Source organism: Balaenoptera musculus, chromosome 13, assembly GCF_009873245.2.
Source record: "Balaenoptera musculus isolate JJ_BM4_2016_0621 chromosome 13, mBalMus1.pri.v3, whole genome shotgun sequence".
Taxonomy (NCBI): Eukaryota; Metazoa; Chordata; class Mammalia; order Artiodactyla; family Balaenopteridae; genus Balaenoptera; species Balaenoptera musculus.
The window spans coordinates 55,275,798-55,290,343 of record NC_045797.1 but is presented as its reverse complement, the minus strand read 5'-3'; the positions used below and the strand labels follow the sequence as shown (position 1 = coordinate 55,290,343).

Genomic DNA, 14,546 nt, shown 5'->3' with positions numbered 1-14,546 from the left:
CCATCTCCCAATTTGTCCCACCCCTCCACCTTCCCCCCTTGATAACCATAAGTTTGTTCTCTACATCTGTGACTCTATTCCTCCTTTGCCAATAAGTTCATCTGTACCATTTTTCTAGATTCCACATATAAGCAATATTATACGATCTTTTTCTCTTTCTGACTTACTTCACTCTGTATGACAATCTCTAGGCCCATCCCCGTCTCTGAAAATGGCACTGCTTCGTTCCTTTTTATGGCTGAGTAATATTCCATTGTATATATGTACCACATTTTCTTTATCTGTTCCTCTGTCAATGGACATTTAGGTTGCTTCCATGTCCTGGTATTGTAATCAGTGCTGCAATGAACAACAGGTGCATGCATCTTTTCGAATTATGGTTTTCTCCGGATATTTGCCTAGGAGTGGGATTGCTGGGGCATATGGTAGCTCTATTTTCAGTTTTATAAGGAACCTCCCTATTGTTCTCCACAGTGGCTGTACCAATTTACATTCCCACCAACAGTGTAGGAAGGTTCCCTTTTCTCCACACCCTCTCCAGTGTTTACTGTTTGTAGATCTTTTGATGATGGCCATTCTGACCAGTGTAAGGTGGTACCTCACTGCAGTTTTGATTTGCATTTCTCTAATAATTAGAGATGTTGAGCGTCTTTTCATGTGTTTGTTGGCCATTTGTATGTCTTCTTTGGAGAAATGTCTATTTAGATCTCCCCCCCCCCTTTTTGATTGGGTTATTTGGTTATCCATTTTAAATACAGCAGTGTGTACATGTCAATCCCAAACTCCCTAACTATCCCTGCCCCCCACCCTTCCACCCTGCTAACCATCTCCAAAATTTACAAACAGCTCATGCAGCTTAATATCATCAAAACAAACAACCCAATCAAAAAATGGGCAGAAGACCTAAATAGACATTTCTCCAAAGAAGACATACAGATGGCCAAGAGACATATGAAAAGATGCTGGGCACCACTGACTCCAATGTTCAGAAAATCAACAATTCGAATTCTATCTGGGTGTTCAGGCATTGTTTAGTCACAGCCATCTGGACTCCTCCCAGTTATTGATCGATGGGTTCCTTCTAGTTTCTGGCTCTTACCAGCTCACAGCAGCCAGCTCTCCCCTCTGCACACAGGAGCTCATTTGCAACGTGGAGCAAGAAGCAGTCTCTGCCCTAGGACCAGAGCTCATCAGAGCCTGTCCTGGTTGCTGGTGCCTGGCTCTGGTCTCCCCTAGATGGTGGTTGCCTGCCCAGGTCACTAAAGCCAGTAGATACTCCCAGGCTTTGCTGAGTCTGGCTGCTAACAGTCTGATCTCTTCAATCTGTCAATGGACAGAACTAGTTCCTCCAGTCGATCCCTATCCCAGCTCACCTTGGTCTGTCTCTGTCTGTATCTCTGTCCCACTTTCCCTCCCTTTCATATAATTAAGCAAATGTTTAAGAACAAACATGAATAAAAGGGCTAGATCATGAACTGTACTGGTTATTTGGAAATCTGGGTTCTGGCCCTGCTATCTCTTTAACTTGTATTATTTACAAGTTTGTTTTAAATTTTCTAGACATATGGTTGGTTTGAGGGGTCTTTTTGTTTTGATTTTTGTTCGGCTATCATTTTGTTTTGTTTATTGTTTCTAATTTTATTGCATTGTGGTGAGTGAAGATGGTCTGTGTATTATTTTTGGGTGGGGATGTGTTAAGATTTCCTTTGCAGCTTAGTCTATGGTCAGTTTTTGTGAATGTGTATTCTCTGCTTAGAATGTAGTTCTAAAGGTTTCTGTTAGCCTAACCTGCTGTGTTACATAAATTATCTCTGTTCTAGTTTATCAAGGTGCTCATGGGTGTAAATAACAGAGACCCCAGTTAAACAATGGCTTAACCAAGAGAAAGTTAAAGACTTATATAACTGGATACCCAGAGGAAGAATGAGCTTGTGAACTAGTGGTGTCATAAAAGACCCTGGTTCTTTCTGTTCCTCAGATCTGCTAACTGCAGCATGAGCTTCATCCCAAGGCTGATTCCCTGAGGGGTCAAGAGATAGAAACTATCCATAGCTTTTCTTTTAGATGAGGGGTTCTCAACCTTGGCACCATTGACATTTTGGGTGGATAATTTTTGTAGGGGGCTGTCCTTTGCATTGTAGGATGTTTAGTACATTCATGGCTTCTCCCCACTAGATGCCAGTATCTCTCCCCCAGTTGGGACAACGAAAAATGTCTCCAGACATTGCCAAATGTCCCTGGGGGGCAAAATTGCCCCCAAGTGAGAACCAGGTGTGTTTACTGGCAATACAAGTTTCACGTGCCCCAACCTGAACCAATTACTGGAGTGAAGGGAGTGATAATCTGATTGGTTTATTCAAATTAAGATTTGTGCTTGAAGCTGGAGGCAGAGTTGGCTTCCCCCAAAGTCTGTGGCCATGGGGGTGGTGTGAGATATTCACATAAAACTCTGGCTCATGACTGGGAGGTGGGAAATGATGCTTGGAAGGTAGTGAACCATGTCCACTACACCTGACTTTTGACTAAGTTTTCTTTGACCCATTCCCCCCTCTACCTTCTAGTCCTATATGTCTAGTGGTTATTTTTTATATATATATTTATTTTTTAAATTTATTTTTAATTTTATTTATTTTTGGCTGTGCTGGGTCTTCGTTGCGATGCGCGGGCTTCTCATTGTGGTGGCTTCTCTTGTTGTAGAGCATGGGCTGTAGGTGCGCAGGCTTCAGTAGTTGCAGCACACGGGCTCAGTAGTTGTGGCACAAGGGCCCTAGAGCGTGCGGGCTCAATAGTTGTGGCTCGCGGGCTCTAGAGCGCAGGCTCAGTACTTGTGGCGCACGAGCTTAGTTGCTCTGTGGCATGTGGGATCTCCCCCGACCAGGGATTGAACCCATGTCCCCTGAATTGGCAGGTGGATTCTTAACCACTGCACCACTAGGAACGCCCTAGTGGTTATTTTTTAAATACATGCATGTCTGTAAACTTGTAATTTCTAATGTATATTGTTAATAAGCATCTGTATCCACCCCTAGAACAAGTCAAGGACAAAAGAATCTGGGCAAGATTTAACTTCCTGCTGGAATTCCCTACTGGCAACTTCTATGTTGATATTGTTTAGATTATTATTTAAAAGTTTTATACAGGCAAGAGTTAGATGTTTTTATATGTTTTTCTAATGTATTAACCAATTATTAAGCTACTGCCTCTCAGCTCCAAACTCACTTTCTATACTCTGCATTATAATGCAGGGGCTGGGATTCTGCAAACTCCATTTATGCTTTGCCAGCTGGTTCTGTTAGCCCCTGCAAAGTGGAGATAATAGAGGGAGACTGCAGGGATGGAGGAAGGAGAGGGGACTTGCTCTTTCCTGATTGCTTCCTCTCTCCTGTCTGCCTGTGGCTCCTGGGCTCATCACCTTGCCTTCTTCCCTCGGCAGTTTCTAAATCCAATTTGCAATTTTTCCAGTTCTCGCAGAATCAGCTTTAAAGTGACCCCATCAGAGTTACCAGTTCCAGAAGCTGGCATGCCCTGTCAGAGGTCTGAGTTTCAGTTCTGCAGAAGTCGTCCTCCACTTTCCAAGGTTTAGTAATTCCCCTTCTTCTTTGGTTCCCTCAGCCCTAGGGGGTAGTAACTGCTTCTTACAGTTGCTACTTCTGTGATACTGCAGATTTTTTTTTTGACTTTTCAGTTACTAGTTAACAACTTTAAACCTAGTTAACAGTTCTCTGTATTACATTCTCTTTGTTAAATAACTGTCATGATTTCTGTCTCCTGACTAATATACTGTTATAAGCTTAATTCTCTGTATTAAAAGATTTCTTTATGGTTGTGATTTGCAACTCAGGGAGGGTTAGGTTCTAAAATCGGGGCATCAAATAATAAAATGGATTGACGCTCCAATATACTACTTCTCTAATGTGATCATAGTTGGCTGTTGGCCCTGGGATGGAGCCAGTAACTGCAGCTAAGACCCCACTGGACAGGGCAGGGCAGGGCAGCTGAGGAGAACGCCCTTCACCTGCATGCTGGTCACTGTCAGCTTTTCAGGGCTCTCTGCAAATAGAGCAGGAAGTTTATGTCTGTCACCTCACAGGTGGAAAGTCCTCAGGGAGACATTCACAGGCCAGCTCTGCTATGAGCTTTCAGTTTGGCTTATATATCTGCTACATTTCCATTTTTTTCTGGCTCCAGGGCCAGTGAGCTCTCCCCCCTCCCTTTCCTCCCTCCTTCCTCCTGCGGAGATAATATTCTTCAGCTTGCTGGTCTTCTTTTCCCTCTTTGCCAGGGGCCATGAATGCTACTTCCCTTCAAATCACTCTGTTAGACACTTCCACTGCCCTATTACCCCACCCCCCAACATCCTGCGGCATCCCCCTCATTCTTCCTAGCATGGATCCCACATGCCTTGGACAGGAGTGGACATATGTGGGCTCTTATGAGTCCAGGGCTCTGTGGACAGTGGCTAAGCTTGGCATTTCTTGTAGCCCAGGTGTCATGGCGGAATTCTTACCTGCTACCTTCAGATGAGGAAACTGAGAAATATCAGCCACTCCTACAACTTAATTTAAAAAATGATCAAAACCCAAAAAACAAAAATAAAAAAACAAAACAACAAAATGATGGGTGAAAGATTTGAACAAACATTTCACAAAGATTCACAAATAGCCAACAAACACGTCAAAAAATGCTCAACACCATTAGTCATCAGGGATACATAAATTAAATCTACAATGAGATACTATTGTACACCCAGTACAATGGCTAAAATTAAAAAGATTGCCAACACCAAGTGTTGAAAAGGATGCAGAGCAATTGGAATGATCAACATTGCTTGGTGGGAGTATAAAATGGCACAACTACTTTGGAAATAAGGGTCTGGCAGTTTCTTATAAAACTAAACATAGAACTTCATCAAAATTAAAAACTTCTGTGCATCAAAGGACACTGTCAAGAGACTGAAAAGGCAACTCACAAAATGGGCCAAATATTTGTAAATAATATATCTAGTAAGGGATTCGTATTCAGAATATACAAAGAACTCATAAAATTCAACAACAAAAAAACAAGCAACCTAATTAAAATTGGGCAAAAGATTTTGAATAGACATTTACCCAAAGAAGATACACGAATGGTCGATAAGCACATGAAAAGATGCTCAACATCACTAATTATTAAGAAAATGAAGATAAAAACCACAATGAGATAGTACTTCACACCTGTTAGGATGACTATTACTAAAAAGAACCCCAAACAAACAGAAAATAAGTGTTGGTAAAGATGTGGACAAATTGGAATCCTTGTACATTACTGGTGGGAGTGTAAAATGGTTCAGCTGCTGTGAAACGCAGTATGATGGTTCCTCAAAAAATTAAACAGAATCACCATATGATCCGGCAATCCACTTTTGGGTATATACCCAAAAGAAGTGAAAGCAGGACCTTGAACAGATATTTGTGCACCCATCTTCATAGCAGCATAATTCACAATAGCCAAAAGATGGAAGCAACCTAAGTGTCTATTGACTGATGAATGGATAAAAAAAATGTGGCATATACATACAACAGAAAAGGAATGAAATTTTGACGCATGCTGCAACATGGATAAACCTTGAAGACATTATGCTACCTGAAATAAGCCAGACACAAAAGGATAAATGCTGGATGATTCCAGTTATATGAGGTACCTAGAATAGTCAAACTTGTAGAGACAGGAAGTAGAATAAAGGTTACCAGGGGCTGAGGGAAGGGGGATGGAGAGTTTATTGTTTAATTGGTACCGATTTTCAGTTTGGGATGATGAAAAAGTTCTGGAGATGGATAGTGGTAACAGTTGCACAACAATATAAATGTACTTAATGCCACTGAATTGTACACTTTTTTCTTTGGCTGCACCACACGGCTTGCAGGATCCCCAACTAGGGATGGAACCTGGGCCACAGCAGTGAAAGCGCTGAGTCCTAACCACTGGACCGCCAGGGAACTCCCTGAATTGTACACTTAAAATGGTTAAAATGGCAAATTTTATGTTATGTATATTTTATCACAATTTAAAAATGCTTTTAAAAAGCTATACAAAAACCTATCTTATGACCCAGCAGTCCCACTCCTGTATTTACTGAAAAGAAATTAGAACAAAAGGACTTGTACAAGAGTGCTCCTAGCAGCTTTGTTTATAATAGCTCCAAACAGGAAATAACCCAAGATGTCCATTAATAGGAGAACGGCTAAGCAACTATGGTGTATACATGTAAAGAAATATTATTGAAGCCACTCAGTCAGTTGTTGGCTAAACTGGGTATACAGAGATATCATATATAGAGATATGAACAAAGGTTGTTTTACTCCAGTTCCTTATCTTTCTTCAACCGCACAGGGTGAGTTTTCCTACTCACTCCAAAATTTTGACATAAGGACAGCCATGAATGTTACTGAAACTCCAGAGTTCCATAGGTGCCTCTGCTAAGACTCTTCCTTCCTCCTCTCAAAGGGAAGACCCCATCATTATCTGTGCTTAGTCTCTAAGACCTGTCATCCTGTACCTGGTCCAGTAGGTTTGGATTCAACTGTCGCCAGAACTGACAGAGGAACTACCCCATCTTCTCAGCAGGAGGGCTTTGGGCATTTATTTGGGCGCCCCAGCATACCTGGATCCCGGTTTTCATCTCTCTAGGGGTTGTAGTTCTATCTGGTCTTTCCCATATTTCAAGTTAGAACACTTTGGCCACCATCACGTGGGGTCTCTGTGAGCCCTGATTAGTGTCTCTCTTGAGGGTGACCCCTCATGGGTCTCTTTCTCCAAGGCAAACTGAGCCCTGTACTCTGTAGAGTGTTGAGGGCAGGGACTCCTGAGTCTTACAATCTGTATTTGAAAACTGGCCCTACCACTTACTTAGGTAACCTCACTGTGCCTCAGTTTCCTCATCTGTAAAAGAAAATACTACTACTACTTACTTCATAGGGTTGGCATGAGGATTAAATTAGTTACTAAGGTGTAAAGTGCTTAGAACAGTGGCTGGCACATGGTAAGCGCTGTGTAAGTGCGTTATTTTTTACCCACCTACCCCCATGCTCTCCATATTCTTTGAAAGATTTTGTTCTCATATGACAAGTGAATGAAGTAATTAGGATCCAGCCAGGATCCAGTCAGGAGGCGGAAACCACACCAGTACTTTGAACAGGGACAATTCAACATGAAGAACTGTTAACAACCAGTTAACGGGGACTACCTACGAAGAGGGGTCAACGGGACTCTAAGGGACGCAGGAATAACGGATAAAGGGAGCAGCCACTACCTCCAGAGATGACACAGAAAACCCACGGAAGGATAAACCTGGAAAGGGCCCTCGCTCCCTGCCGCAGCTGAGGCTCAGAACTCACGGGTGGGGGCGGAAGTTTGCTGAGGCGCTGCAGGCTGCGCCTGGCGAGCAGGAAACCGTGATGGCGGAACCTGCCCGGAAGCCGCCCGCCGGCAGCTGTGCAGTAGAAGCCGGAAGAAAAGCCCTGGCAAGAGGGAGAGAAGGCCCTTCAGTGTTCTGCGGACGCCTTCCCCGGACGCGGCGCGAGCGTGGTGCTGGCTGGCACGGTCGCAGGGCAGGGCAGAGACGGTGTACTTGGAGCTGAAGGAGCGCACACCCCGTCAACGTCCTCATAATTAAACGACGTTTAACGGGGAGTGCTTCCTGTTTATGTTTCATGCACTCGTAGCGGTACGAAGGGGGCTGAGGTTAGGGCAGTCCCGTGCTCCTGGCGGTCCGCTGTAGTCACTAGTCATGCCCGTTGAGCCAGTATTATTACAGCCGCCCACCCCTGCGCCCCTCGCTCTCAGAAATGTCCCTGTTCGGAGGATAAAGTGTGTGGTCACGTAGACGATAGTATTCCCACGGATAGTAGCCAGAGACACAATAACTACACACAAACAAACCTGCTTGAAGACAGCCCAGGTGTGGAAGGACCAAGATTCAGGGAGAAGGCAAGGGCACTGGGGTGAGCGTGGCAGCCTGATTCCCCGTTGAAGCGCTGGCCGGTTTGTAGGTGGGAGAAACTAAGAGGCTGAAAAGCTGAACCAAAAGCAATAGTTCTCAAGGGTAATATATGATTTTTAAAATGTACGTCTGAGTCTGTCTAAAAGAGCTCTTTTAATAAGTATAAAGTAAGTCTGACATGCAAGCACAGTGTCGTTAAAATGGCAGCATCTTTCTGAACGCTACATAAAGTTTATGGCACATTTTACAGGTTATGGCAACTTAGGTTTGATGAAATACAGTCTATTTGTTCCTATGGTATACTTGTTCCCACGTACAGTGTCTCTGTAGGAGAGACTCCTAGAAGTGGAACTGCTGGGTCAAAGGTCATATATGTGATAGATCTACTAAACTGACTTAAAAACAAACAAACAAAAAACCCTGAACAGTGTCCATTTCCTCACACTCTCCTCAACACTGAATGTTACCAATCTTTAAGACTTTTTCTCCTCTGACAGGCTCTCACCATGTCTTCATTTCAGCTTCAGTCCAGAGTGAAGGGAATCTGTGATTCCCCAAAGTATCACCATGTTCCACTCCTATGTGTAATTCGTTCAAATCTGCATCATACTTTCCTAGAGCTGGGGCCTTAAGACCTACGCATCTTTCTCCTCCTGAGGGAAAATAAAGGGTCATTTCTCCACGTGGTGCTGGTGAGGGTCATGGACTATTAGGGTAGGAAGGGATCTTAGACACTGACAAATCCTAGGAGTTCTGAAGGACATTCCAGACGGTCTTCACTGTTACAGGTGGCAGAGTATCTTCAATTTCTACTTAGAAAAGTAATAATTAAAATAATTCTTCAGACAACCTCTTGCCCCATCAACATGGGATCACTTTGGGAGCGTCTCAATGCCTGTTGACCAGCACCTGCAGTGGTCCCTGCATACAAGAAGTGTGCGTATGACTCAGCTGAAGAGGTGGGTCCTAGATGAGCTTTGACTCTTCTACAGCAACTTTTAAAAGTCATATACTGCTTCATATATAACCATAATAGAATGCTGGCTAAACACATAAAAAGTTTGCTGAAATAAAGTAAAAGAAGACCATATACTGAAAATTCTACAAATTTGGTTCAAGATGATATTCATTTACTAAATGTGCAAATTGCATTCTGCTGATCAAAATATCTTGTATGTCAGAAACAAAAGCCAAAAAGAGAAAGTATAGTGATCATTATATCCAATTTGGTCTTTCGTTATTAGGCATGAAGACCAGCCATACCTGCTTCATGTTATTTGCAGAATGGTGCTTACATACAGCAGCCAGAACCCTTCTGTTTTAGCTCATCATTTAGACACAAAACCATGAAAGGAATAAAAATAAACCAGTTTTCTAAAGTGCAAAAAGCACAAATTCTAAACATTCGTTTAGGAAAGCAGTTTGTGTCTATTTTTGATGCTACAGTGAGTCATTAAATTTCATACATTTTAATATACATTTGTCCTAAGACCAATATGATATATGTTCTTTTAAAAGTTATTGTTAACAAAGCACGCTTTTCCCTTACATAATTAAAGTAAACTAAACATTTTGCATTACATGGTAAATGGAAGAAGGTTGAGACTAGTCTTATTACAGTATGGGTATTACTCAAGATTATTTTAACATTATACATATATCTAAAATAAGTTTTATTTTAAAAATCACTTCTTTATTACACATCACACAAATTATTAAATGCTTAAATAATTGCAAGTTATCAAGAGTATACATGGTAAAAGGCATTCTCCAGTTAAGCTAGAAAGCTCTTATCTGGTCTAGATCCCTCAGTTTATAAATGAAGAAACTGAGGCCCAGAAAGGTAAGAGATTTACTTAAGGTCACAGAGCCAGGGAGGGCCTCAGACTCTTAGTTCATTGCTCTTCAGGGTGAGTATGAGGTTAAGTGATTTGAAGGTCTCAGTATACTTGTTCTTGCTGAAAAATCTCTCTGGTGGCACAGATTCTGACACTGCCCCCTCTAGGTTCAACATTGCCCTCACTCCTCCCTTAGAGCCCCAATTTCCTTGGGGACTAAGCTATTTTAGTTCCCAAAGGCTGTATCAGGTGCTGCCTTCCCTTCCCATGCAACCAGGGTCAGTCAGTATCTGCTGAACCAATACTGTTAAGGAGTAGATCCATGAAAGCGGAGAGTGGGAAGGGAAGCTGGACCACCAGGGGCCATTCTTCCTGCTTATAGTTCACCAGGCAGATTCTACCTGAGGGACTCAGGAGGGAGAAAGAGCAGACGCGGCAGATGCTACTGGATTTGAGAAGACGCTGTGTCTGAGTCCACGACTTACTTTCTTGTCTTTCAGGAAATTAACCCCTTTCAATTTAGGGGGAAAAAGTATTCCCACCTGGGGGCAAATCATGCATTTACTTTTAGAGCTTGTTCCATCTTTTGGGAGGGACTTATTTCAAAGGCTCACTCTCTGCTGCCCTTGATTTACCAAGGACTTGCCACAGCATGCTCCAAGGAGCCCTAATCCTGGCGTGTTGTAAACAGCTCTGCATCCCACCATCTGCCTGGTACCTGATGGGATCTTGCAGGGGTGCTGACCATCCCCCTTCTGAGCTCTTGCTCTGGATGTGTGTCTCTCACAGTTTACAAACCACCAGGAGAGGCTCGCCTATCTCCTTTCTCTGGGTGCACAACCCAGTCTGCACAAAGCAATGAACTTCCTGAAAACACCACCTTCAGGAGGCCTCTGCCTTAAACAGAACCTGTGCCTGTCTCCTCATCATCTGCCTGATCGCTCTAATCTCTTCTGCTCCAATTTCAAGGCTCTTCTACAATCGTACTCTCGACCTCATCACCCGAACACAACCTGTTAATGTGGGCTATCAAGGTGATTATGCATGATCTTTATTCTGCCCCCATCACTTGCTCATGCTGGTTCCGAAATCTATTGACATGGTGCTCTGTTGTTTGCTCTTCTGGCTCTCCCAGGAAAGCAGAGGTCACCGAACAGGGTGACCAACATGCCAACAGAGGCCCAGGAGACAATCGACTGATGCAACCCCAGAGGAAGAGAGGCAGGGGGGAGGGGGGCATTTTGTGGAGGAGGCTGCAGCTACCCTCCCAGAGGGATGCAGCAGAGTTATCAGTCAAGGGCCGTGGGCACAGTGCCTAGAGCCCCCCCAAATGCTTACATTTTAATTTTTTTTTGAAATCATAAAAAAAGATAATAATGAATGTAACAATAAATCCAGCCTGGATTATATTTGTGGTTTGTAGTAGCAAAATATAATTAAAAAAAAATTTTGTTGTTGTTTTGATGGACAAAGGAGCCCACGAAGACAAAAGTGCGTAAGGAACAGGACAGTCATAATTCGGCCCTGGGTACGGTTTACACTTTGTTTTTTAAAAAAGAAATGGATATCCAGATATTTGTAGGGGACCTCTTGATTTTAAATATTAGGAACTCGCTTTAAAATTAAACAAAAGATACACGTTGTGGCCCAACAAAACACGTGGAGCTTAGCCTGCACCCTCTCGAAGGCCTGGGCTATCACCGTGTCCCCGGAATGCCCGTGGTTTGACACGATCCGAGCACCCCGCTCAGGATGTCAGAAGGGGCAGCAGAAAGCCTTCGGGGCAGGACAAGGGTCTGACGGTTAAATCTCTGCCCGGTCCGGTCTTGGAAACTCGGTCGCCACCCCGGCCCAGGCGCTCCCTGGCTGCCCCACCAGCAGGCGCGGGCTTTGCTCATTCACGGGTTTTCCCGCTCCTGCCGACTTCCAGGGCGGCGCGGGGGAAAGGGGGGGTGGGCTCCTCCAGCTCACCGGTCACGCGGGGGCGCGGGGCAGAGGCGGCAGCCCAGGGCATCTGCTGCCCAGGAGCCGAGGCCAACCCGCTCGGCCCCACCCCTCGGAACAAGGCCCGCCCGCCGGCCGCAGCCCGGCTCCTGTTCTAGGCCTGCTTCTCGCGGGGCCTGCTCCTGGGAGGCGAAGCGCCACACTGAGGACGCGGAGGTGGTTTCAGACCGCAGCGCCCGGGGCTCCTCCTCCCGCGCTACCCAGGGAGGCGGGCTGTGCTCTTTTCAAGGTCCCGCCAAAGGGCCCCGCCATCGCGGAGGGAGACCTTCACAGCAATTCCCTCCTACACTAGGCCGGGAACCGCCAGACCGGAAGCTGCGGGGTCTCAGGGCCCCGGCTCGTTCTCGCCTAGCAGCAAGCCGCGGGTGCGCATGCTCCGCGAAGGCCCGCACAGAGCCCGGGTGAACCCTGATAGAGCCATCACGAGGCGGGGTAAGCGGAGCTCCAGTGGCGCAATCGGTTAGCGCGCGGTACTTATACAGCAGTACATGCAGAGCAATGCCGAGGTTGTGAGTTCGAGCCTCACCTGGAGCATGACTCTTTTGGATACCCGCACCCCCCTTTTACCCCCTTGCTCAAGGGAACGAGTCAGTCTCTCTTTAGTCTCCTCAGTTCCTGTCTCTCACTTCTCTGCTTGCACGTCCTGCTTCTCTGCAGGCAGGAAGCTGCTCTCTTCGGCGCCTCACTCGCTTTCCAAGCTACTTGTTGCCCCCGCGCACCGCACCATCCGGCCGCCCGAACCCGGACGTTTACCTGCTGCTCCCTCTTCCTAGGCATTTCCTTTAACGGCACCCAGTCCCGGGTACCGGTACCGGGGATGCGGACGGGAAGTGCCGGGGCGCTGCACCGGTGATGGGGCCCTACCTGGGCCTCGTCATCGAAAATTCCAGGCGCCCTCTCTACGGGGCGTGCCCGCGTTCCCGGCGCCGGTTCCCTGCTGCTGCCTCTCACCCAGGGCCAGGAGCGGCGTGGTGCGCGCTGGCTGTCGGGGCCCGAGCGGGGCGACCACTCCCGCGAGCTGGGGCCCGAGGCCCAGAGCAGGGCCTCAAGTGCAGCAGTCGCTCTCCTCCTTTTTAACTATGGGCTGGCCAAAAAGTTCGGTCGGTTCCTTCCGCGACGTTACCAAAAACCCGAACGAACTTTTTGGCCAACCCAAATGCTAATAACTGGTCGTTGCCACCTCCCCCGATCTGCAGAACCCCTAGACCGCGGGCCCTTCTCCCTTACCCAGGCCTCCAGGCCTCCCTGGACGGATTTGCAGAGTTTGGGAAAAGTGCCTGGGCGTTTCCCTCCCCCCATCTGTGCCCCTGCTCCCCGGTGTCAGTCAGCAGTGGTGGAATTCGCTGGCAGACGGGAGAACAGACGTTTTCTAGGGATATCCTTTCCTGCCTGCCGTACACCCCAGGTTCAGAAGTCCCCCCCGGGGAGCAGGAAATCTGCCAGCTGGGTTTTGAAATGTTCCAGCACGCGAGCATTCTGAGGCACGGGGGCCGCTTTGTCAGGGGGTGGACGGGTGCCCTACATCCTCAGGAGGTGGGGCGAAGTAGGGAGCAAGCTTAGTTGGGATGAGAGGCCTCCCAGACGCGTTCTCCCAAAAGAGTGGTTTCAGCTGTTTTTATGGGCTTGCTAGGAGTTAACTCCTGGGATGGAAATACGACCAAGAGCGGTGAGAAGCAAGACCTAGAAAGCTCAGAGGAAGTGGGTGGAAGGTGGAGCTCTTGTCGGTCTCCTCGGCTGCTAATCCCAGCCCCAGATTCCGAAAGGGGAGCCCCATGCCTCCTGAAATGTGAGAAAATCCTTCCACCTCACCCAACCTGGCTGCCAGGTCCTCGCTGAACCAGATCTTTTCGCTCACAGGCTCATCCTCAGCAGGTGGTGGGTGCTCCCCTTTAGAAATCTAGCCAGCCTGGAAGCAAACATCTATCCCCCAATCCCCCAAAAAAGTTTGCTTAATTAAAAAAAAAACAAAAAAACAGGTTTAGGGGGCTTCCCTGGTGGCGCAGTGGTTGAGAGTCTGCCTGCTAATGCAGGGAACACGGGTTCGAGCCCTGGTCTGGGAGGATTCCACATGCCGCGGTGCACCTAGGCCCGTGAGCCACAATTACTGAGCCTGCGCGCCTGGAGCCTGTGCTCCGCAACAAGAGAGGCCGCAATAGTGGGAGGCCCACGCACTGCAATGAAGAGTGGCCCCCGCTTGCCGCAACTAGAGAAAGCCCTCGCACAGAAACGAAGACCCAACACAGCCAAAAATAAATAAATAATAAACAAATTAATTTAAAAAAAACAACAAAAAAACAGGTTTAGCGAGATATAATTCATATACCCTACAATTCACCCATTTAAAATGTACAATTCAACGGATTTTAGTACATTCACAGATACGTGCAACCATCACCACAGTCAATTTTAGAACATTTTCATCAACACAATAGGAAATCCTGTATCCTTTAGCTATCATCCCACCCAACCCCTAAATAACCACTAATCTACTTTCTGTCTCTACATTTACCTATTCTGGACTTTCATATGAATGGAATCATATAATATGTGGTCTTTTGTGACTGGCTTCTTTCAGTTACCCTAATGTTTTCAAGATTCATCCACATCCTACCTTGTATCGGTGCTTCATTTCTTTTTTTATGGCTGAATAATATTCCATTGTATGGATTCTTCCCAATTTTGAACAATGGGGAAAAGGTTGGCATTTTAAAAACATTTGCTGAAAA

At 46.1% G+C, this 14,546-nt stretch overlaps 1 long non-coding RNA gene and 1 other non-coding gene across 2 annotated transcripts in view; both read left to right on the top strand.

The window, feature by feature from the left end:
- Positions 1–11,728: 11,728 nt before the first annotated feature.
- LOC118905672 overlaps positions 11,729–14,546 on the top strand; it is a 207,812-nt gene continuing 204,994 nt past the window's right edge. The window contains exon 1 of the long non-coding RNA XR_005022311.1: positions 11,729–12,252. This is a non-coding gene — a long non-coding RNA (uncharacterized LOC118905672). The remainder of the gene's footprint in view (positions 12,253–14,546) is intronic.
- TRNAI-UAU lies at positions 12,262–12,354 on the top strand. Its single transcript is given in 2 exon segments — positions 12,262–12,299; positions 12,319–12,354. It is a non-coding gene; the product is annotated as a tRNA-Ile (tRNA).